This window comes from Nycticebus coucang, chromosome 18 (assembly GCF_027406575.1).
Source record: "Nycticebus coucang isolate mNycCou1 chromosome 18, mNycCou1.pri, whole genome shotgun sequence".
NCBI lineage: Eukaryota > Metazoa > Chordata > Mammalia > Primates > Lorisidae > Nycticebus > Nycticebus coucang.
In genome coordinates, this window is record NC_069797.1 from 22,082,762 (window position 1) to 22,106,341 (window position 23,580).

The 23,580-nt window shown below is 39.7% G+C and overlaps 1 pseudogene; it reads right to left on the reverse strand.

Moving 5' to 3' along the window:
* Positions 1-798: 798 nt before the first annotated feature.
* LOC128571032 (cell death activator CIDE-3-like) lies at positions 799-1,588 on the reverse strand (annotated as a pseudogene).
* Between the last annotated feature and the right edge of the window lie 21,992 nt (positions 1,589-23,580).

Sequence of the window (23,580 nt, forward strand, 5' to 3'; positions counted from 1 at the left end):
CATGGCTATTGTATGTGGGATTGTGTTTAGTACAGGGCAGGGGTCATGAAATCCAGGTTGTTGCCAGCAGATTCTCAAGAATGTCAGCTTGCACTAAACTTTAACCCACAGATCTACTTTTACTTCTTTGAGAAATCTCTGTACTTATTACTATAGAGGTTGTGCTAATTTACATTTCTACCAGCAGTGTAAAAATATTTCTTTTCACTGAATCCATGTCCATATTTATTATTGTTTGACTTTTTATAATGGCCATTCCAATTGGAATAAAATGGTATTTCATTGTGTCATTGTAGTTTTAATTTGCACTTCTCTGATGATTTGTGATATTGAGTATTTTTTCATGTATCTTGGCCACTTATATATTTTCTTTTTAAAAATGCCTGTTCATGCCATTTGGACACTTTTAAGGGGGTTGTTTTTTTCTTTCTTTTCTTTTTCTTTTTTTGCATTTCCATAAATAATTTATTGTAAACTCTCTAACAGCATACACGGGTGAGCTTGACAGTTCTCTCAGGAGAATTCTGAGATCGAGGAGCCAAAAGGTAGGGTGTGTTGTAAAGTAGCCTATGAAGACAGATTGCTGAGGGGCAGATTACATGCCATGGCCTATGTGAGACCAATCATGGTCAGCTAAGCTGTGTTGGGTAGAAAGGAAGTGGGCCATGCCAGGAACATGAAGTTCTCCTTTGACCAGCCCACCCCAGGTTTACAGCCCTTCCTTCTGCTTCCTCACATATGGTTCTGTATGGTGAGGGAGGGGTGATAAGAAGTGGCCAAACTTGTGGGTACTACCAGTTAAGCATAGGGTCCCCAGACCAGTCCTTGGCTGGGGAACGCCTCCAAGGACTTAGGATTTCTCTGCAGTATCTTCAGACAGGTTGGGATGAGGGATGAGATCTTGCCCTTGGGGGACTACTCTCCCTCTGTGGCATCAAGGAGCTGCCACATGTAACAGGAGGTGCCAAGCAGCACATGGCCTGTGGCCTGCATGCTGAAGAGGACCCAGCGAAGAACTTCCTTTACAATGCGCTTGGCCTCGTGGCAAAGGAGTTCATAGGAAAGGGAGTATGTATCATAGAAAGTTGCCTTCACGTTCAGGCGGCCTGTGGGTTTAGCTTGTACAGGTCAAAGGTTATGCGGGCCACATCAATCTTCTTGGCAGGCTTATGGGAGAGGGTGAGTTGGTACCTTGATCTCTGTTCTGATGAGGGTTGCCATCAGAGGACCATGAACACTGTATCCCCTGCCAGAGCTTGGAAATAGTCTTCTGTCTCTACAATTGTGCCATCTTCTTCCAGCACCAGGAAGAAGGGTTTATCTGTCAGCATCAGGATGTCCCGAACCTTGTGGAGAAGTCCTCAAGACTCTGTGCCGTGATGCCCTTGCACACACTCCGGTCTGCGGTGCTTACTCGGTAGGGCTGGATTTTGGGGGTTTCCTGGCTGGGCTCTGACAGCAGCTGCTGGGTCACCACTGAAGTGCTCCCTGCCACATTCCTGGAGAGGGACTTAGGGTAGAGAAGGCTGAGAGACTTCATGGCATATTCCATCCTCGTCAGCTAGACTATCTTGGACCTCCCCCTCAAGCCTCCACAGGGGGTTGTTTTTTTCTTGCAGGGTTGTTGGAGTTCCTTAAGGTTCTGGATATTTATCCTTTGTTGAATACGTATTTGTGAATATTTTCTCCCATTATATAAGTTGATTATCTACTTTTTTGATTGTTTCTTCTGCTATGCAGAAGCTTCAAAGTTTACTTAAGTCCTACTTGCCTACTTTTGTTTTTCTTATGTTTCCTTTTGGGGTCTTAGTCATAATTCTTTGCCTAGGCCAATATCCAGAGGAATTTTTCCTAGGTTTGCTTCTATAATATATATATTATATTTAATATATATTTAAATATATATTTAAGACAGAGTCTTACTACATCACTCTTGGTAGAGTGCCATGACATCACAGCTCACAGCAACCTCAAACTCTTGGGCTTAAGTGATTCTCCTGCCTTAGCCTCCCAAGTAGCTGGGTTTACAGATGCCTGCCACAATGCTCAGCTTTTTTTTTTTTTTTGCAGTTGTCATTGTTTAGCAGGCCTGAGCTGGGTTTGAACCCACCTGTCTTCGTGTATGTGGCACCCTAACCACTGAGCTACGAGCACTGAGCTTGCTTCTGTAATTTTTATGGTGTTCAGTCTTACATTTAAGTCTTTAACCCAGTTAATTTTGATGTATGGTGAAAGACAGGGATCCAGTTTTGTTCTTCCGCATATGACTAATTTTCCCAGCACCATTTGTTGAGTAGTGCGTCCTCTCTCCGGTGTATGTTTTTGTCTTCTTTGTTGAAGATCAGTTGGTTGTAGGCATCTGGTTTTATTTTGGGGTTCTCTATTCTGTTCAAATAATATATGTGTCTACTTTTTTATTTCAAATTAATGTGAGGATACAAATTTTTAGATTACATTATTCTCACTTCCTGGGGAAAGTTCCAGCCCTAAAAGAGCTCTTACCCAGGCGGCATGTTATACACCATCACAATGTGCACATTAGGTGAGATCCCATCACCTATGCTCCCTCCTTCTGCCAATTGCCCTCCCCTCTTTACCCTCCTTTCTCCTGCTGCCCCCGTATTAGACTACATTTGTGTTTTATTGTTCATATGAGTATATAATTTTTTATATATTGGTTTCATATTAGTATTGAGTATATTGGATATTTATTTTTCCATTCTTGTGATATTTTACTAAGGAGAATGTGTTTCAACTCCATCTATGTAAATGTAAAAGATGGAAAGTCTTCATCTTTTTTAATGGCTGAATAGTACATATGCACATACCACAATTTGTTGATCCATTCATGGGTTGATGGGCATTTGGATTGCTTCCACAACTTGGCAATTCTTAATTGAGCTGCAATAAACATTCTGGTGCAAATGTCCTTGTGGTATGAGCAAAATGATTTTTGTTCTTCTGGGTAAATACTTAGTAATGGGATTGCAGGACAAATGGAAGGTCAAATTTGCAGGACAAATTTGAATGCCAGTACCATGCTGCTGTTTTGGTTACTTTAGCTTTGTAGTATAATTTAAAGTAGGGTAATGTGATGCCTCCAGTTTTCTTCTTTTTGCTTAGAATTGCTTTGGCCATTTGGGCTCTGTTTGGGTTCAATGTGAATTTTAGGTTTTTTTTTTAATTCTGTGAAAAGAATGGTATTTTGTAAAAGGCAAAAGATTTATACGATCTGAAGAGAAGGCAGAGTATAAATAATGGTATTTTTGGTAGGCCTCTGGCTCAGCGAATTGGGTGCTGGCCCCACATACAGAGGGTGGCGGGTTTGAAACAAGCCCTGGCCAAACTGCAACAACAACAACAAAAGAAAATAAAAAAAGAATGGTATTTTGATAGGAACAACATTGAAATTGCTTTGGTCAGCATGATCATTTTAACAATACTAATTCTTCCAATCCATGAGCATCAGATGGTTTTCTATTTGTTTCATCTATAATTTCTTTCACCAGTGACTTGTAGTTATTCTTGTAGAGATTTTTTACCTTCTTGGTTAAGTATATTCCTAGGTATTTTGCTTTCTTTGGAGCTATTGTACATGGGATTGGCTTCTTGATTTTGGTACTTAGCTTGGTTGTTATTGATCTGTAGAAAAGATATTGATTTTTGTACAGTGATTTTATAACCTGAGACTTTACTGAGTTCATTTGTCAAGTTTAGGAGTTTGTTTGAGGAGTCCTTAGGGTTTTCTGGGTATAAGATCATATCATCAGTAAACATAGATAAATTGACTTCCTCTTCCTATATGGTGCTTTTAGATGTAATTTTGCTATGTCAATTTGTCAAAGCAAAACCTTTATAATTGCTAAAAGGTGAAGATTTTTAAGGTCATATTCTCTTGTTGTAATATAATAGATTAAAATTATATATACATAATAGGATCAAAATAGCTTACCTATTTATAATAAAGAAACACTTTCCATATTACTACAATTCAAATAAAAAACAATTTATAAAATAATAAAATATCATGGCAGGGCCCATAGCTCAGTGGGTAGGGTGCCAGCCACGTACATCAATGCAGGTGGGTTCAAACCTGACCCAGGCCTGCTAAGCAACAAAGACAACTGCAACAGAAAAATCGCTGGGCGTTGTGGCAGGAACCCATAATCCCAGTTACTTGGGAGGCTGAGGCAAGAGAATCACTTAAGCCCAAGAGTTAGAGGTTTCTGTGAGCTGTGATGCCACAGTAATCTACTGAGGGCGACAAAGTGAGACTCTGTCTTAAAAAAAAAAAAGAAGTATCATATCAAACCATATGAGATACAGCTAATACCGGGCTCAGAGAAAAATGTATAGCCTCATGTTTTTATAACTAAAACAAGATTGAAAAATCAGAGTATTCAACTTAAAAATCAACTATAAAACAAGCCAAAATGTAATAGTAGAAGGGAATTAATAAAGATAGTAAAAGATTCTAAAAGTAGAATACATAAAGCTAAGATCTATTTTAAGGATTAAACTTTTAAATTTTAGATAATTGGAGGTAATTTAGATAATATGCAGTTGTAAAAAATAATACACAGATATCTCATGTGACTTTTGCCCAAATTCCTCTAATGGTAATGTCTTGCAAAGCTATTGCACAATATCACAACCAGGATATTGATGTTGTTACATTCAAGATATAGGACATTTCTATTACCACAAGGATCCCTCTTACCCTTTTATAGCCACACCTACTTCCATCCTTCCCCTTCTAATTCCTAACCCCTGACAGCTGACAGTCATTAATCTGTTCTCTATTTCTATAATTTTATAATTTCAAGAGCATTATATCATTATTATTATGGTTATTTATATTATTATAAATATTATATAATGAAATCACAAAATATGTAACCCTTTGGAACTGTGTTTTTTTACTCAACATAATTCCCTGGAGATTCATCCAAGTTGTTGCATGTGTCAGCAGTTCATTCCGTTTTATTGCTAGGCAATATTCTATCATTTATTTAACCATTTACACATTGAAGGATGACCCGGCCCATGGGTCAGTCGACAGGGATACCTGGAGGAGGGGGTGAGAATGGGAAGGGGCAAGGGGCGCAAAGAATTGAGACAAGACAGGCGTCTGATCAAGTCTCGTTTATTGCAAAGTTCTTCCAGGGTATATAAGGGTAGGTGAAGGAGGAGGTTTACATCACCAGGTATCCAAGCAACCTGGCCTTGGTGGAGATAAGTTCCAAACGGCAAGCTTCCAAGTTTGCTCACGTGATTTACGAGAAGAGGCCTGGTGTTTGCAGGGAAATAGAAACTTAGGCCTAGCATTTGCAGGGAAATAGAAACTTAAGTCTGTTAGTACCGGAAACAGCACTTGGCCTACAAAATAGATGCTGTGGTGTCAGCCTTTCACAGGTCCCCCTTTTTTATAATATTTTTAAATGTACATTTTACCTTTAAAGTTTTGCCAGCTCTCAACCGAGAGGGCGGGGTGACTGTGTCTGTCTTAGGTTGGGACCGCCTTACCATCTCAGCTGATCCTCCTTACCCATCATGGGATACACGTTAGCTATCTGACTGGGCTCCTGTCTTAGGTTGGTAGGATAAGCAAAGTCTGAGATGAGGGTCCTCGTTACCCATCCTTGACTAGCCAGTCCCCTAAGTAGTTATGGTTATGCGTTCATCTTCCATAGCAAATCTGTGATAATGAACCTGGAGGGGCTGCATTTTAATAGCATCAATTTGTTGTTTTATAAAGGCCATGACTTTGTTGAAAAGAAAAGGTCCTAGTGACAGTAATATTAGTAAGCCAAGGAGGGGCCCTAAAAGTAGAAGGAGATAAGGCAGAAAGCCGTTTAGCCCGCTCCAAAATGGGTTGTCCATCATTTTTCTTTTTCTTTCCTCTAGCTTATCTTGTATTTTTTTTTTATTTTGTCTCAAACAATTCCTGATTTATTTGCATAAAAGCAGCATTTTTCCTGTAATGCTAAGCAGATGCCTCCTTGGTTAGCCGTTAGAAGATCTAAACCTCTTCTATTCTGTAGTACTACTTCAGCTAAGGAATCTAATTGATCTTGAAGATCTTTAACTGTGCCTGATACGGCTTGTATATCTTCTGCCATAAGTTGGGATAGTTCAGTATATTTATGTACAGCAATGCCCATACTGGCGGTACCAGTGGCCATGCCAGCAGTGATTCCCAGAGTGGCCAAGAGAGGGAGAAATTGGACAGCCCTTCTAGAACAGCCAGGATGGTATAGGTAAAGATTCATTTCCATTGACTATATCTATATCGGGTAGCAAAAGGGTGATAGTACATAATCCTGTCCAATTAGTGGGCAGAATGGTATATGCCAAGTTATTGCCACAAACAAATACCATATCATTGGGATCACACAGGGAATAAGTAATATTGATGATGTCAGTGCAATTGGTCAAAGAGAGTATGCCAATATCAATAGCATAACTGTCGTCTCTATAAGGGGAGACAATACAGGCTGCTTCAGAAAAGACAGGTTGTACTGGTAAAGGCATGATGGGCATGCAGTTATTAGATGATAATTCAATGGAATTAATATTGATAGCAATAGGCATAGATAGTCCTAAATGAAGGCATAATCAGCAATTTTGAGCCAAAGAAGGGTTGGATTGATTAAGTAACCTATGTGTGATGTCTAGCATTTTCAGGGTTTGGGGGTCTGGATTCGCATCCCTATTTTTGGGTAAAGCTATTGGATGGTAGTTAAATTTAGGAGACATGTGGTTTACAATGTTTTCCAGTTGCTTTTGGACTATATTCTGTCTTACCTGGTCTTGGGGTCCACCTCCATCAGAGACGTGCACAGGTGGAGTCTTATTCCAGCAAACTGTTTTTCCTACTGTATTGGGACAGCCAGATTAGGCATATTTATTTGAGGTCCCCCGGACCTGAGGGACTGTGTCCCACTCGCCTCCAAATGTCCCCGAAAAATGTCTGGTCAAGATTGCTGTAAAATACGTATTATTATCTGTACCAGTACATAGTTGAACCTGCTCATAACAGGTATTATGTACAGATGGATGGAATTCTGTACAAGGGCATGGTCCAGGCTTGTTATTAAAGGTGGGGATAATTTTAGCCTTTTTGCTACAGACCCATGCCTGTGCTCCATGAATATTTTGTCTCATTACTAAGTATGCTGTTTTATCACCACAATCTACATTTAGGGGAGGGGTTGTCTCACTGTTCCAGGTGCCACTACGGCACTCACAAGGAGTACCAGTTAATTTTTGTAAGAGTGCCCGAGCCTCATGGGGATTACTGAAACCACCTTCATTTTTTTGTATCAGGAGAGAGATTCCCAGCAGTAGCCATATCCAGGTGCTCATAGTTACCTGCAAAGGAAAGAAAGCCTTCTCAGGGGGTCTCTTGCTCCCTGGATTTAGAGGTGATGATGTTATCTACTTGTTTGACCAGTCATTCAGGTAACCATCGTGCTGCTTCCATCTTCTGTGAATATATGCATATGGCACCTCTACCCCAAATTAAAACTGGATCGGGGCTGTGCCATTTATTATCTAATGGATCTTTCTATAGGGCAGTGGCAAAATCCCGTTTAGTATCTGGGTGCCAGAAGCGGTCTGCTGCAAAGCGGCCATCTTGGTCCAGTGTGAAAAAATTTAAAATGAGTAATGAATGGGATAAGAGATTTCTTGGGGACCCCTTAACAGGGTACCATTCCCCCTTCTTTATTTTTTCTAGAGTGTTTTTAAGAGATAAGTGGGCACGTTCTACTATGCCCTGCCCTTGTGGGTTAAATGGTATACCAGTGATGTGTTTGATACCTAGGTGTTTACAGAAGGTGTTAAATGCATGTCCTGTGTATCCTGGACCATTATCAGTTTTAATTTGTTTAGGGGTGCCTAGTACAGCCATGGTGGCTAGTACATGGGCAATGACATGTTTGCCGGCCTCCCCTGACTGGCCAGTGGCATAAATAAATCCACTGAAGGTATCTATGGTTACATGAACATACTTGAGTTTTCCAAATTGGGGTAGGTGAGTAACATCCATTTGACAGATGGCATTGGGTATGAGACCTCGAGGATTTACTCCTAGATGGGGAGTAGGGAGTAGAATTACACAAGAAGGGCATTGCTTTACGATGTGGCGGGCTTGTTCCCGGGTAATCTGAAACATGAGTCTAAGGGTGTGAGCGTTTTAGATGATGTAATTGATGAGCAGTGGAGGCTAATGCGATCTGATCAGGCTCTGTGGTGGTTTGGGCAGTACAGACTAAGTGAGTGGCTTTGTCTGCTCTGCGATTACCATCAGTTAGGGGGCCAGGTAAATTGGAATGAGCTCTAAGGTGTCCAATGAAAAAGGGGAGGGTCCTTTGGTGTATAAGATTTTGAAGTTGCAAGAAAAAGGTAGCAGTTTCTGATACATGTTTGATTTGCGCTGCTGTCTCTAATAAGGGAACTGAATGAACTAAATAAGCACTATCAGTATAAATATTCAAAGCTCGATTGGGAAATGCAGAGAAAATTGCGATAACTGCTTGAAGTTCTACAATTTGTGCAGAATTTGATTTTACCTGAAATTGCACAATCTCTGTATTAAAGGTGTAAGCTGCATGACCAGAAGAGGAGCCATCTGTGAAAACTAATAAGGCATTGGGCAATGGGGAATTGGAGGTTCTTGTGGGAAATACAAAGTCATGTGTACTAATAAATTGTAATAATTTATTGGGTGGATAATGATTGTCAAGTTTACCTGAATAAGAAGCACAAGCAATAGGCCAATGTTCTGTAGTTTGAAATAACCAATTCATTTGTGCTTGAGAATAAGGCTATATAATGATATCTGGTTCTTTACCAAAGTATTTTTTACTATTTTCCCTTCCCATAATGATGATATCCGCGACAGCCTGATAATAGGGATAAATAACTTTCGTGGGAGAAGCAGGTAAGTGGATCCACATTGTGGGGGCAGTTTGCCAAAATACTGCTGTGGGTGTAAGAGAAGTTTTACAAATGATGTAACTCAGGGGCTGAGTGTAATCTATGGTTGTAACAAATTGTGAATGAATAGCTTGTTGTACTAATGCTAAAGCCTGACGGCCTTCTGTTAATGTTCTAGGAGAATTGGGGTTGCTATTGCCTTGTAAAATAGCAAATAAAGGTTTTAAATCCCCTGTGGTTAGTTTTAAGTAAGGTCTAAGCCAGTTTATATCCCCTAAGAGTTTTTGAAAATCATTTAGTGTTTTTAATTTGTCCAATCTGAGGGCAGCTTGAGTATTAGTAATTCTGGGTCCAGTTAGGTGGAAACCAAGATAAAGGTAGGGATCTTCTAGCTGAACTTTTTCCGGGGCTATTTGAAGTCCCTGGTTTGTGAGGGAGGATGATAAATCACTATAACATAGTAAAACCTGCTGAGCATTCTGTCCAGCAATAAGAATATCATCCATATAACGAATGATGTACATGGAGTTCCAACGAAGCCTAGTTTCCTGAATAGCTGCGGCAACAAATTTTTGGCATAAGGTGGGGCTGTTGGCCATGCCCCCTGTGGTAAAACTTTCCATTGGAATCTTTTCATAGGTTCCTTGAAGTTGATAGAGGGGAGACTGAATGCAAATCTGTTTTGATCTAATGGATGGAGTGGTATAGTGAAAAAACAGTCTTTAAGATCAATGATAATTTTATAGAAACCAAGAGGGATGGCCACAGGAGTGGGTAATCCTGGTTGCAATGCCCCCATGAGGACCATACTGGAGTTTACAGCTCTTAAATCTTGTAACAGTCTCCATCGCCCTGATTTCTTTTTTATGACAAAGATTGGAGTGTTCCATGGGGAGTTGCTTTCCTCTATATGCCCAGCTTTTAATTGTTCCTGCACTAACTGCTGAGCGGCTTCTAATTTTTCTTTTGAGAGGGGCCATTGATCAACTCATACAGGCTCGTCACTTTTCCAAGTGATCCTATCTGCATGGTGTGCAGGAATGTCAATAGCCCTTAAGATAAATTTCCTAGCCCTTTTTAGTCTGTTTTTCCAGTAATTTATAGAGGGCTGGGAATGCCTGATTCTTCTCTATTTGATTCCTCATCACTCTCTAGTGAGATAAGATCTTCTTGCTCATTAAGCTGATAGCTAGGAAGAGTGCCTCCAGCAGCCCCGAAATCCTGGGATGGATTGTGGGATTTAATATCCCGTTCTTTGTGGTGATGTAACAGTTCTTGTTCCTTTTTTATGACATCTGCAACCGTGGGACAAACACTACGATAGCTAATAATATCATTAATGAGATTCCAGTATGAGAAAGCAGTGACTGGTATTTTTTCAGGTCCAGATATCTGATAAAAGTCATTTAAAGCATCACCTACTCTTTTCCATCTTTTCTCGTCTATGGTTCCTTCTTGAGGAAACCAAGGACAAACTTCTTTTAAGAAGTCAAAAAATTGAAATAGCTGTTTAATTTTGACCTTTACTCCTCGCGTCTTGAGTGCATCTCTTAACTGTTCCACAAATAACTCATGCTGACTGACTTCTTGTCCCATGATCGCTACTACTCACCGAGATCCTCGTTCCAGCGCAGCAGGCTACTGCATGGCCAGGTCCCAATGTTTCTCTGAGCTGGCCGGCTGCCTCCAGTAGCTTCTTCACTGTTTTCCCTCGTATCCAGATCCCTGGTCGGGCGCCACGTGACCTGGCCCGCGGGTCAGTCGACAGGGATACCTGGAGGAAGGGGTGAGAATGGGAAGGGGCAAGGGGCACGAAGAATGGAGACAAGACAGGAGTCTGATCAAGTCTTGTTTATTGCAAAGTTCTTCCAGGGTGTATAAGGGTAGGTGAAAGAGGAGGTTTACGTCACCAGGTATCCAAGCAACCTGGCCTTGGTGGAGATAAGTTCCAAACGGCAAGCTTCCAAGTTTCACTCACGTGATTTACGAGAAGAGGCCTGGTGTTTGCAGGGAAATAGAAACTTAAGTCTGTTAGTACCGGAAACAGCACTTGGCCTACAAAATAGATGCTGTGGTGTCAGCCTTCCACAGAAGGACACCTGGGGTGTTTCCAGGTTTGGGCTATTATATATAAATTTGCTATGAATATTCATGTACAAGTTTTTGTTGTAAACATATATTTTTATTTCTCTGGGATAAATACCCAAGAGTCCAGATGCTGGGTCTTATGTTTGTTTTAGAAGAAGTTGCCTGCCAAATTTCCAGAGTGGCTGCACCATTTTTTTTTTTTTTTAAGAGTGAGACTTGGTCTGTCACCTTGGGCTAGAGTGAAGTGGCATCATCATAGACGATCTTCCTGTCTTAGCTTCCTGAGTAGCTGGGACTACAAGCATGTGCTACCATGCCTGGCTAATTTCCCTGTTTTTTATAGAGATGGGGTCTTGCTCATGCTGTCTCAAACTCCTGGCCTCAAGCAATCCTCTCACCTTGGCCTCCCAAAGTTCTAGGGTTATAGACAGGAGCCACTGTGCCTGGTCTGGTTGTACCATTTTATATTCTCACCAACAATGTATCTAGTTTGTCCACTTCCTCACCTGCATAGTGAGTGTCACTATTTTTTTTTATTTTAACTGTTCTGATAAGTGTATGATAATATATCGGTGTGGTTTTTTGTTTGTTTGTTTTCTTTGAGTCTTGCTATGTCGCCCTAGGTAGAGTGCCATGGCGTCACAGCTCACAGCAACCTCAAAATCTTGGGCTTAAGTGATTCTCTTGCCTCAGCCTCCCAAGTAGCTGGGACTACAGGCGCCCGCCACAATGCCTGGATACTTTTTTTGGTTGTAGTTGACATTGTTGTTTGGCAGACCTGGGCTGGATTCTAACCTGCCAGCTCCAGTGTATGTGGCTGGTGCCCTAGCCACTGAGCTACAGGCACTGAGCCTATTGGTGTGATTGTAATTTGCATTTTTCTGATAGATACTGATGTTGTGCATCATTTCATGGGATTATGTTCCATCTGTCTATCCTCTCTGATAAAATGTCTCTCCTTTTCTTCTTCCCATTTTCTAATTGGGATTATTTGGTATTTCACTATTTTTTGAAAATTCTTTATGTATTCCAGATATTAGTTCTTTGTTGGATATGTGGTTTGCAAATATGTTTTTCAAGTCTGTAGCTTGTTTTGTTTTTTTATCCTCTAAACAAAACCTATCTCTAAAAAGACTAATATGATAGACGAATCTTGGCAAGCCCAGTTAAGGAACTCAGAAAAGAAACATGACCACATGAAATGGAGGTTACATGAAATTTTTCCTGTTATTATAGAAATGTGGCTAGATTGACAAAGCTGAGAATGATTGTTGATAAGTCCCCGTACATGTAAAACAGAGAAGAACTGGAAGTCTTTTAGGCAGGACTTACTGAGAGGTGGCAAAACAATCATCACTCTTCTCTTATATAAGAGAAAAACGGAGATTTAGGAAGATTATTGCAAGGGGATTTTTAGATGTCATGAGGCTTATGCCTGTAATCCTAGCACTCTGGGAGGCTGAGGAGGGTGGATTGCTGGAGGTCAGGAGTTTGAGACCAGCCTGAGCAAGAGTGAGACTCCCATCTCTCCTAAAAATAGAAAACCTAACTTGGGCATGGTGGTGGGTGCCTGTAGTCCCAGCTACTCAGGAGGCTGAGGCAAGAGGATCACTTGAACCCAAGAGTTTGAGGTTGCATTGAGCTATGATGCCACTCTACTCTGGAGCCACAGAGTAAGACTCTGTCTCAAAAGAACAAAAAAGGAAGTATTCCTGGAAAAATGGAGCAGGCAAAAAGGGAAATGGAGTGAGGAAGAGGAGGAGGTGAATCCTTGACTGTGAGACAAGGATTCTTGTGGATGTGATTTATCAGGAAGTGCTTGAGAGCTGTATCAAGCAAGGTCCTATGCTGGTGGTGAAGTTTACAGGAAGCAATGGAGACATATAGGCCCCATCTCAGAGTTGTTCCTACTAGGAGCATGGGAGCTAGAGGATTTATACTTTGAAACCAAACAACCTTTGGTTAAAGGCACCTGTGGTTGAAAAGAATATAGATGCCAAGATGCTCCCCGCCTTCTGTGTGCCGGGATGTGGCACACTCTGGCAGCTTGAGGGCAGTTCTCTCACAGAGACACTGGGCTGGCTGTTAAGAATAACATTACATAATCAGTGTAACCTGGCTTATTGTACCCTCAATGAATCCCCAACAATAAAAAAAAAAAGAAAAGAATAAAAAAACCCTGGAACAAGCAATTACTTGCATAAATATAAAGAAATTAAATCTTTTCATACTGTTAAAAAAAAAAGAATAACATTACATGAGGGGAGGGAGGAGGTCAGATCGAGGGAGGGTGACTGGTGGGAACACACCTATGGTGCATAATGCAAGGGTCCATGTCGGATCCAGTATAGAGTATAAATGTCTTAACACAATAATTAAGTAAACGAGATGAGGTATATATTAATCAGTGTGATGTAAGTGTTCCTAATTCTATATGAAATCAGCACATTGTATCCTGTAAATGCATTAATGTATACATGATCTATGTGTTTATGGTCTAATAAAAATAAAAAGAATAACATCACACTGGGAACTAGTGTGCATGCAAAGGGCTCTGAAGGTGCTGAGCAAAGCCCTGCCAGTGTTTGCTATATAGCCCAGTCCACTCAGATCCTTAGTCAATGCTGTGGAAAGCTAGATTGGATATGAAATTAAAGTTTGACTTCACTTTGGACTAGACTCTTGAGACTGCAAATAAAGACTACTTTTACAGTCAAATGTATACAAAGAAAAATAAAAAAAAGGTATATTTAACAACAATGAATGTCACATTAGCATATGATGACCTTTATGAGATTGAGGAAGTTCTCGTGTATTCGTAGTATGCTAAAACGTGGGTTTTTTTTTTAATCGTGAATGGGTATTGAATTTTATCTAATGCCTTTTCTGCATGAATTGATACAATTATGTGGTTTTTCTTCTCAGATTGTTAACATGGTGGATTACATTGATTGATTTCTGAACATTGAATCAGCCTTTCAGTTCTGGAATAAACCCTACTTGGTTATAGTGAATTATCCTTTTTATATATTGCTAAGTTCCAATTGCTAATTTTTGTGGAGGATTTTTATTGTTCATGAGAGATATTGGTCTATGTTTTTTGTTTCTTGCATTATCTTTGTCTGCTTTTGGCATCAGGGAAAATGCTAGCTTAATAAAATGAGTTTGGAAGTGGTCCTTTCTCTTCTATTTTTTCTGGAAAAGATTGTCTGGAATTGATGTTATTTCTTCTTTAAGTGTTTGAGAGAATTCTCTAATTAAGCCACATAGGAATGGAGATTTATTTTTCTTGGAAGGACTATGAATTCAATTTCTTTATTATTATAGAACCATTAGGTTTATTTATTTAATCTTGAGTAAATTTTGGTAATTTGTAGGTTTTGAGGCATTGTTATTTAAGTTACTGAAATTTTTGCATAGAGTTATTTATGCACAAAATATCTCTTCCTTGACTTTTTTTTTTTTTTTTTTTGTAGAGACAGGGTCTCACTTTTATGGCCCTCGGTAGAGTGCCATGGCATCACATAGCTCACAGCAACCTCCAACTCCTGGGCTTAAGTGATTCTCTTGCCTCAGCCTCCCGAGTAGCTGGGACTACAGGCACCTGCCACAATGCCCGGCTATCTTCCTTGACTTTTTAATGTCTTCAGGGTACGTAGTGAAATCCTCTCTTTTATTCTCCATATTAGTAATTTGTATTTTCTCCTTTTCCCATCTTGCTAGTTGATCTTTTTTTTTTTTATTTTTGCAGTTTTTGGCCAGTGCTGGGTTTTAACCCACCACCTCTGGCATATAGGGCTGGTGCCCCACTCCTTTGAGCCACAGGCGCCACCCTGCTAGTTGATCTTTTCAAAGAACCAGCTTTTGCATTCATTGATTTTCTCTACTGCTTTTCAGTTCATTAATTTCTGCTCTTTTTTTATTTTTATTTTTTTTTGAGACACCGTCTCACTTAGTCACCCTGGGTAGAGTGCCATGGCACCACAACTCACAGCATCCTCAAACTCTTGGGCTTAAGGACAGGCATAAAAGCTGAAGCTATAAATATTTTAAGAGAAAACATAGAAAATTGTTGCATTTGGAGAACACTTAGAGATCTAAAAATAGACCTGCCATTCAATCCTATAATTCCTCTACTAGGTATATACCCAGAAGACCAAAAATCACATTATAACAAAGATATTTGTACCAGAATGTTTATTGCAGCCCAATTTATAATTGCTAAGTCATGGAAAAAGCCCAAGTGCCCATTGATGCACAAATGGATTAACAAATTGTGGTATATGTACACCATGGAATATTATGCAGCCTTAAAGAAAGATGGAGACTTTACCTCTTTCATGTTCACATGGATGGTGTTGGAACATATTCTTCTTAGTAAAGCATCTCAAGAATGGAAGAAAAAGTATTCAATGTACTCAGCCCTACTATGAAACTAATTTATGGCTTTCATATGAAAGCTATAACCCAGTTATAACCTAAGAATAGGGGGAGGGGGAGAGAAAGGAGAAGGAGGGATGGGAGGGAGGGGAGGGAGGGGGGAGGATGGGTGGAGGGAGGGTGAATGGTGGGATTACACTTGCGGTGCATCTTACAAGGGTACATGTGAAACTTAGTAAATGTAGAATATAAATGTCTTAACACAATAACTAAGAAAATGCCAGGAAAGCTATGTTAACTAGTGTGGTGAAAATGTGTCAAACGGTCTATAAAACCAGTGTATGGTGCCTCATGATCGCATTAATGCACACAGCTATGATTTAATAATAAAAAAATAAATAAAATAAAAAAAAAAAGAAAATTGTTGCAACCTTGAACTGGCTAAGGTTTCTTAGATAGTATAAAAAAAACATGATTCATAAAAAAAGAATTGAGAAAATTGACACTCATAAAAGTAAAGAAACCTTCTGTTCCTTGAAAGCCAACATGAAGGAAATGAAAAGGCAAGCCAAAGACTGGTAAAAAATATTCACAATATACACATTTGACAAAGGACCAGATCAAGAATATAAAGAATTCTTACAAGTTAATAATAAAAACACAAACAACCCAATTTAAAAAATGGACAAAAAAAAAACTGAACAGAAACTTCACAGAAGAAAATATCCAAATGACCAAATCTATGCAAAGATGCTCAATGTCATTAATCATCAGTGAAACGCAAATTAAAGCCACAATGAGATATTACTATAGATCCATAAGAATGGATAAAATTTTAAAGTCTGAGAATATTAACGGTTGGCAAGGATGTGTAATAACTGGAAATCTTGCACATTGTTTTTAGAAAGGTATAATGATAGAAAGGCTGGGTGTGGTGGCTCATGTCTATAATCTTAGCAGTTTGGGAGGCCAAGGCAGGTGGATGGCTTGAGCTCAAGAGTATGAGTCCAGCCTGAGCAAGAGCGAGACCCCCATCTTTAAAAAATATCTGGGTGTTGTGATAGGCTCCTATAATCCCAGCTACTTGGGAGGCTGAGGCAACAGGGTCACTTGTGCCCAAGAACTTGAGGTTGCTGTGAGCTATGATGCCACAGCACTCTTCTGAAGGTGACAAAATTGAGTCTCAAAGAAAAGAAAAAAAAAAGTGTAATGATAGAAATACTTTGGAAAATATTTGGCTGTTTGTGATAAAGTTTAACATACACTTCTCCCATAACCCAGAAATTTCCCAAGTACTCAGGAGAAATGAAAATATATATCCACCTAAAGACTTGTACCAAATGTTCATAGTAGTTTTATCCATAATAGCCAAAATCTGGAAACAACACAAATGTCTCTCAACGGTAGGTCAACAAATCGGGACATATTTTGTGATGGAATATTACTCAGCAATAAAAAGAATAGATTTCTGATACTTGCAACAACATGGATGAATCTTAAAAACATGGTGAGTGGGGGGAGGCGGAGCAAGATGGCAGCCGAGTAACAGCTTCCTTGCATCTGGGCACCGTGAGTCTGGGGATATAGGACTCCAGGCATCTCTGGCTGGTAGGATCTGCCCATCACCACCCCTGAGAGGATACAGGGAGTCAGCGAGAGACTTCTGGACCCCAAGAGGAGGACTAAAACAGTGGAAAACCGGCAAGTGGTCACGTGTGTTCAATCCGTCTAAACCCGCCCGCAACTGTAAGTTCAGTAGCAGCGAGACTGCAAACCGAAAGGCCTTACCTGTGAACTGTTTTGGTGTCTTTGGACTTGGCACTCAGCTGAACTGCCTTGGGGTGAGCCTGAGCGGGAGTGCGGAGAACTTTGGCCTTTGTCTAGGGCCCCAGTCTGAGCTGCTGAGCCAGACGGAGCTGATAGTGTTCAGCTCTGGTTCACAGACAGACATTGTGAGCGATCTGCCCTGGCAAGCTCCGCCCTCAGGGTCGCAGAGCTGGAATTGGGTGGGAGCTGGTAACCCAGCGACCAAGTAGCCTAAGGGTGGGGTCTGAGCCGCCTTGCAGCCCTAACCCTCGGGGGCAGAGGGAGACCAGTTTTGACACACAGGGTAAGTGGATAGCCACTTCAGCAGTGATTCCAGCGACAAGCACTTCCCTGAGAAAGCTTCTGCTCAGTAAGTGAACAAGTTCAAAGTGCCTTTTAAGTGGGCTGAAGAGAGATTTAGGGTGTCTACCTACCTGCTGGGGTTTGAGAAACTAGCAGCCTCCAGTCGTATCAGAACTGTGATTAACATCGCATACCCCAGAAGACCACGTGTTGCCCAGACAATATTCAATAACATATACATACTGCTTTGTTTTTGGTTGTGTTTTTTTTTTTTTTTTTTGGGTTGGTTGTTTTTTTTGTTTATTTTGATGTTGTGGATTGTTGTTTTGTTTTTTAAGTTCAACCTTTTCCATACAGATCCTTTTTCCTTCTCAATTTTTCTAGTTTAATTATAATTTCCCATTGCTGCCTATTTCAATTATTAGAACTTCATTTTTGTCAGTGTTTCTACCGCTATTATTTGTTTTTTCCAGCCAATTTTATCCCGTAAAGTTTTCTGTTTGCTTGTTTTGGTTTGATTTATAGCATTTTTGTCTTTCCTCTCTACTTGGTGGAGGTGGGGTACTGTGTCTGATCAGGTTAGCAAAGAGCTGCTGACCTCAAGGGAACCACCCAACTGGGCACCCCCAGAAGGTGGATTTTTTTGAAGGTTGTATCAAAGTACCCTACTGTACACCTATATCGCCCTGTCTCCCTCTTTCTGTGCCTCTCTTCTTTTTGTCAATATCCCTTTTACTCACCCCCTCTCCTTTCTCTATTTTTCTCTTTTTTTTTTTCTTACCACTCGGTCCTCCTTTCTTTCATTCCCTTTTTTGCTCTTAAACCTTCTCACCCTTCTGGTCCTGTAACCCTTAGTCCACAGGCATGAGAACTTAAAGAGCAAGAGGAAGTGAAAGGAAAATTAGGGCAGGGAAACAGATAAAAGAAATCACCCATGAGGAAGAATCAGCAGAAAACTCCAGGCAACATGAAGAACCAGTCCAGAACAACCTGGCCAAGGGACCATGAGGTAGCTACTGCAGAGGATTCCACCTATACAGAAATGTTAGGAATGACAGAAAGGGAATTTAGAATACACATGTTGAAAACAATGAAAGAAATGATGGAAACAATGAAGGAAACTGCTAATAAAGTGGAAAATAACGAAAAGGAAATCCAAAAACAGAATCAAATCAGAGATGAACGATATGAAGAATATAAAAAGGATATAGCAGAGCTGAAGGAAATGAAACAGTCAATCAGGGAACTTAAAGATGCAATGGAAAGTATCAGCAACAGGTTAGACCATGCAGAAGAAAGAATTTCAGAGGTAGAAGACAAAGTTTTTGAGATAACTCAGATAGTAAAAGAGGCAGAAAAGAAGAGAGAGAAAGCAGAACGTTCACTGTCAGAATTATGGCACTTTATGAAGCGTTCCAACATACGAGTTATAGGAATTCCAGAAGGGGAAGAAGAATGCCCCAGAGGAATGGAAGCCATACTAGAGAATATTATAAAAGAAAATTTCCCAAATATCACCAAAGATTCTGACACACTGCTTTCAGAGGGCTATCGGACCCCAGGTCGCCTCAACTCTAACCGAGCTTCTCCAAGACACATTGTGATGAACCTGTCCAAAGTCAAGACAAAAGAAAAGATTCTGCAAGCTGCCAGGAGTAAGCACTAGTTGACCTACAGGGGCAAATCCATCAGAGTGACTGCAGACTTCTCTAATGAAACTTTCCAAGCAAGAAGACAATGGTCATCTACCTTTAATCTACTTAAACAGAACAATTTCCAGCCCAGAATTCTGTACCCTGCTAAGCTAAGCTTCAAAATTGACGGAGAAATCAAATCATTTACGGATATACAAACATTGAGGAAATTCGCCACAACAAGAACAGCTCTACAGGAAATACTTCAACCTGTTCTGCACACTGACCACCACAATGGATCAGCAGCAAAGTAAGAACTCAGAAATTAAAGGACAGAACCAAACCTCCACACTGATGCAAAAGATAAGACTAAGCAATGGACTCTCACAAAATAAGACGAATAGAATACTACCACGCTTATCAATTATCTCCACAAATGTTAATGGCTTGAATTCCCCACTGAAGAGACATAGATTGGTTGACTGGATTAAAAAACACAAGCCATCCATTTGCTGTCTGCAAGAAACACACCTGGCTTCAAAAGACAAATTAAAGCTCCGAGTCAAGGGTTGGAAGACAATTTTTCAGGCAAATGGAATCCAGAAGAAAAGAGGAGTTGCAATCTTATTTTCAGATACATGTGGATTTAAAGCAACTAAATTCAAAAAAGACAAAGATGGTCACTTTATATTGGTCAAGGGAAAAATACAACAAGAAGACATTTCAATTCTAAATATCTATGCACCCAATTTAAATGCTCCCAGATTCTTGAAACAGACCTTACTCAATCTGAGCAATATGATATCTGATAATACCATCATAACAGGGGACCTTAACACTCCTCTTACAGAGATGGACAGATCCTCTAAACAGAAATTAAACAAGGATATAAGAGACTTAAATGAGACCCTAGAACAACTGTGCTTGATAGAAGCATATAGAACACTCCATCCCAAAGATAAAGAATATACATTCTTCTCATCACCCCATGGAACATTCTCCAAAATTGATCATATCCTGGGACACAAAACAAATATCAACAGAATCAAAAGAACTGAAATTTTACCTTGTATCTTCTCAGACCATAAGGCACTAAAGGTAGAACTCAACTCTAACAAAAATGCTCGACCCCACCCAAAGGCATGGAAATTAAACAATCTTCTGTTGAATAACAGATGGGTGCAGGAAGAAATAAAACAGGAAATCATTAACTTCCTTGAGCATAACAACAATGAAGACACAAGCTACCAAAACCTGTGGGATACTGCGAAAGCAGTTTTGAGAGGAAAATTCATCGCTTTAGATGCCTACATTCGAAAAACAGAAAGAGAGCGCATCAACAATCTCACAAGACATCTTATGGAATTGGAAAAAGAAGAACAATCTAAGCCTAAACTCAGTAGAAGAAAAGAAATATCCAAAATCAAATCAGAGATCAATGAAATTGAAAACAAAAGAATCATTCAGAAAATTAATGAAACAAGGAGTTGGTTTTTTGAAAAAAGAAATAAAATAGATAAACCATTGGCCAGACTAATGAGGAATAGAAAAGTAAAATCTCTAGTAACTCAATCAGAAATGATAAAGGGGAAATAACAACTGATCCCACAGAGATACAAGAGATCATCTCTGAATACTACCAGAAACTCTATGCCCAGAAATTTGACAATGTGAAAGAAATGGATCAATATTTGGAATCACACCCTCTCCCTAGACTCAGCCAGGAAGAAATAGAGCTCCTGAACAGACCAATTTCAAGCACTGAGATCAAAGAAACAATAAAAAAGCTTCCAACCAAAAAATGCCCTGGTCCAGATGGCTTCACTCCAGAATTCTATCAAACCTTCAAGGAAGAGCTTATTCCTGTACTGCAGAAATTATTCCAAAAAATTGAGGAAGAAGGAATCTTCCCCAACACATTCCATGAAGCAAACATCAACCTGATACCAAAACCAGGAAAAGACTCAAACAAAAAGGAGAATTTCAGACCAATCTCACTCATGAATATAGATGGAAAAATTCTCAACAAAATCCTAGCCAATAGATTACAGCTTATCATCAAAAAAGTCATACATCATGATCAAGTAGGTTTCATCCCAGGGACGCAAGGCTGGTTTAACATACGCAAGTCTATAAACGTTATCCACCATATTAACAGAGGCAAAAATAAAGATCACATGATCCTCTCAATAGATGCAGAAAAAGCATTTGATAAAATCCAGCATCCTTTTCTAATTAGAACACTGAAGAGTATAGGCATAGGTGGCACATTTCTAAAACTGATTGAAGCTATCTATGACAAACCCACAGCCAATATTTTACTGAATGGAGTAAAACTAAAAGCTTTTCCTCTTAGAACTGGAACCAGACAAGGTTGTCCTCTGTCACCTTTACTATTCAACGTAGTGCTGGAAGTTCTAGCCAATACAATTAGGCAAGACAAGGAAATAAAGGGAATCCAAATGGGAGCAGAGGAGGTCAAACTCTCCCTCTTTGCTGACGACATGATCTTATACTTAGAGAACGCCAAAGACTCAACCACAAGACTCCTAGAACTCATCAAAAAATACAGTAATGTTTCAGGATATAAAATCAATGTCCACAAGTCAGTAGCCTTTGTGTACACCAATAACAGTCAAGATGAGAAGCTAATTAAGGACACAACTCCCTTCACCATAGTTTCAAAGAAAATGAAATACCTAGGAATATACCTAACGAAGGAGGTGAAGGACCTCTATAAAGAAAACTATGAAATCCTCAGAAAGGAAATAGCAGAGGATATTAACAAATGGAAGAACATACCATGCTCATGGATGGGAAGAATCAACATTGTTAAAATGTCTATACTTCCCAAAGCAATCTACCTATTCAATGCCATTCCTATCAAAATACCAACATCGTACTTTCAAGATTTGGAAAAAATGATTCTGCGTTTTGTATGGAACCGGAAAAAACCCCATATAGCTAAGGCAGTTCTCTGTAACAAAAATAAAGCTGGGGGCATCAGCATACCAGATTTTAGTCTGTATTACAAAGCCATAGTGCTCAAGACAGCATGGTACTGGCACAAAAACAGAGACATAGACACTTGGAATTGAATTGAAAACCAAGAAATGAAACTAACATTTTACAACCACCTAATCTTTGATAAACCAAACAAGAACATACCTTGGGGGAAAGACTCCCTATTCAATAAATGGTGTTGGGAGAACTGGATGTCTACATGTAAAAGACTGAAACTGGACCCACACCTTTCTCCACTCACAAAAATTGATTCAAGATGGATAAAGGACTTAAACTTAAGGCATGAAACAATAAAAACCCTCCAAGAAAGCATAGGAAAAACACTGGAAGATATTGGCCTGGGGAAAGACTTCATGAAGAAGACTGCCATGGCAATTGCAACAACAACAAAAATAAACAAATGGGACTTCATTAAACTGAAAAGCTTCTGTACAGCTAAGGAGACAATAACCAAAGCAAAGAGACAACCTACACAATGGGAAAGGATATTTACATATTTTCAATCGGACAAAAGCTTGATAACTAGGATCTATAGAGAACTCAAATTAATCCACATGAAAAAAGCCAACAATCCCTTTTATCAATGGGCAAGAGACATGAATAGAACTTTCTCTAAAGACGACAGATGAATGGCTAACAAACACATGAAAAAATGTTCATCATCTCTATATATTAGAGAAATGCAAATCAAAACAACCCTGAGATATCATCTAACCCCAGTGAGGATGGCCCACATCATAAAATCTCAAAACTGCAGATGCTGGCGTGGGTGTGGAGAGAAGGGAACACTTTTACACTGCTGGTGGGACTGCAAACTAGTACAACCTTTCTGGAAGGAAGTATGGAGAAACCTCAAAGCACTCAAGCTAGTCCTCCCATGTGATCCTGCAATCCCATTACTGAGCATCTACCCAGAAGGAAAGAAATCCTTTTATCATAAGGACACTTGTACTAGACTGTTTGTTGCAGCTCAATTTACAATCGCCAAAATGTGGAAACAGCCTAAATGCCCACCAACCCAGGAATGGATTAACAAGCTGTGGTTTATGTATACCATGGAATACTATTCAGCCATTAAAAAAAATGGAGACTTTACATCCTTCGTATTAACCTGGATGGACGTGGAAGACATTATTCTTAGTAAAGCATCACAAGAATGGAGAAGCATGAATGCTATGTACTCAATTTTGATATGAGGACAATTAATGACAATTATGGTTGGGCGGGGAAACAGAAAGAGGGAAGGAGGGAGGTGGGTGGGGCCTTGGTGTGTGTTACACTTTATGGGGGCAAGACATGATTGCAAGAGGGACTTTACCTAACAATTGCAATCAGTGTACCCTGGCTTATTGTACCCTCAATGAATCCCCAACAATAAAAAAAAAAAAAGGAAAAAAAAAAA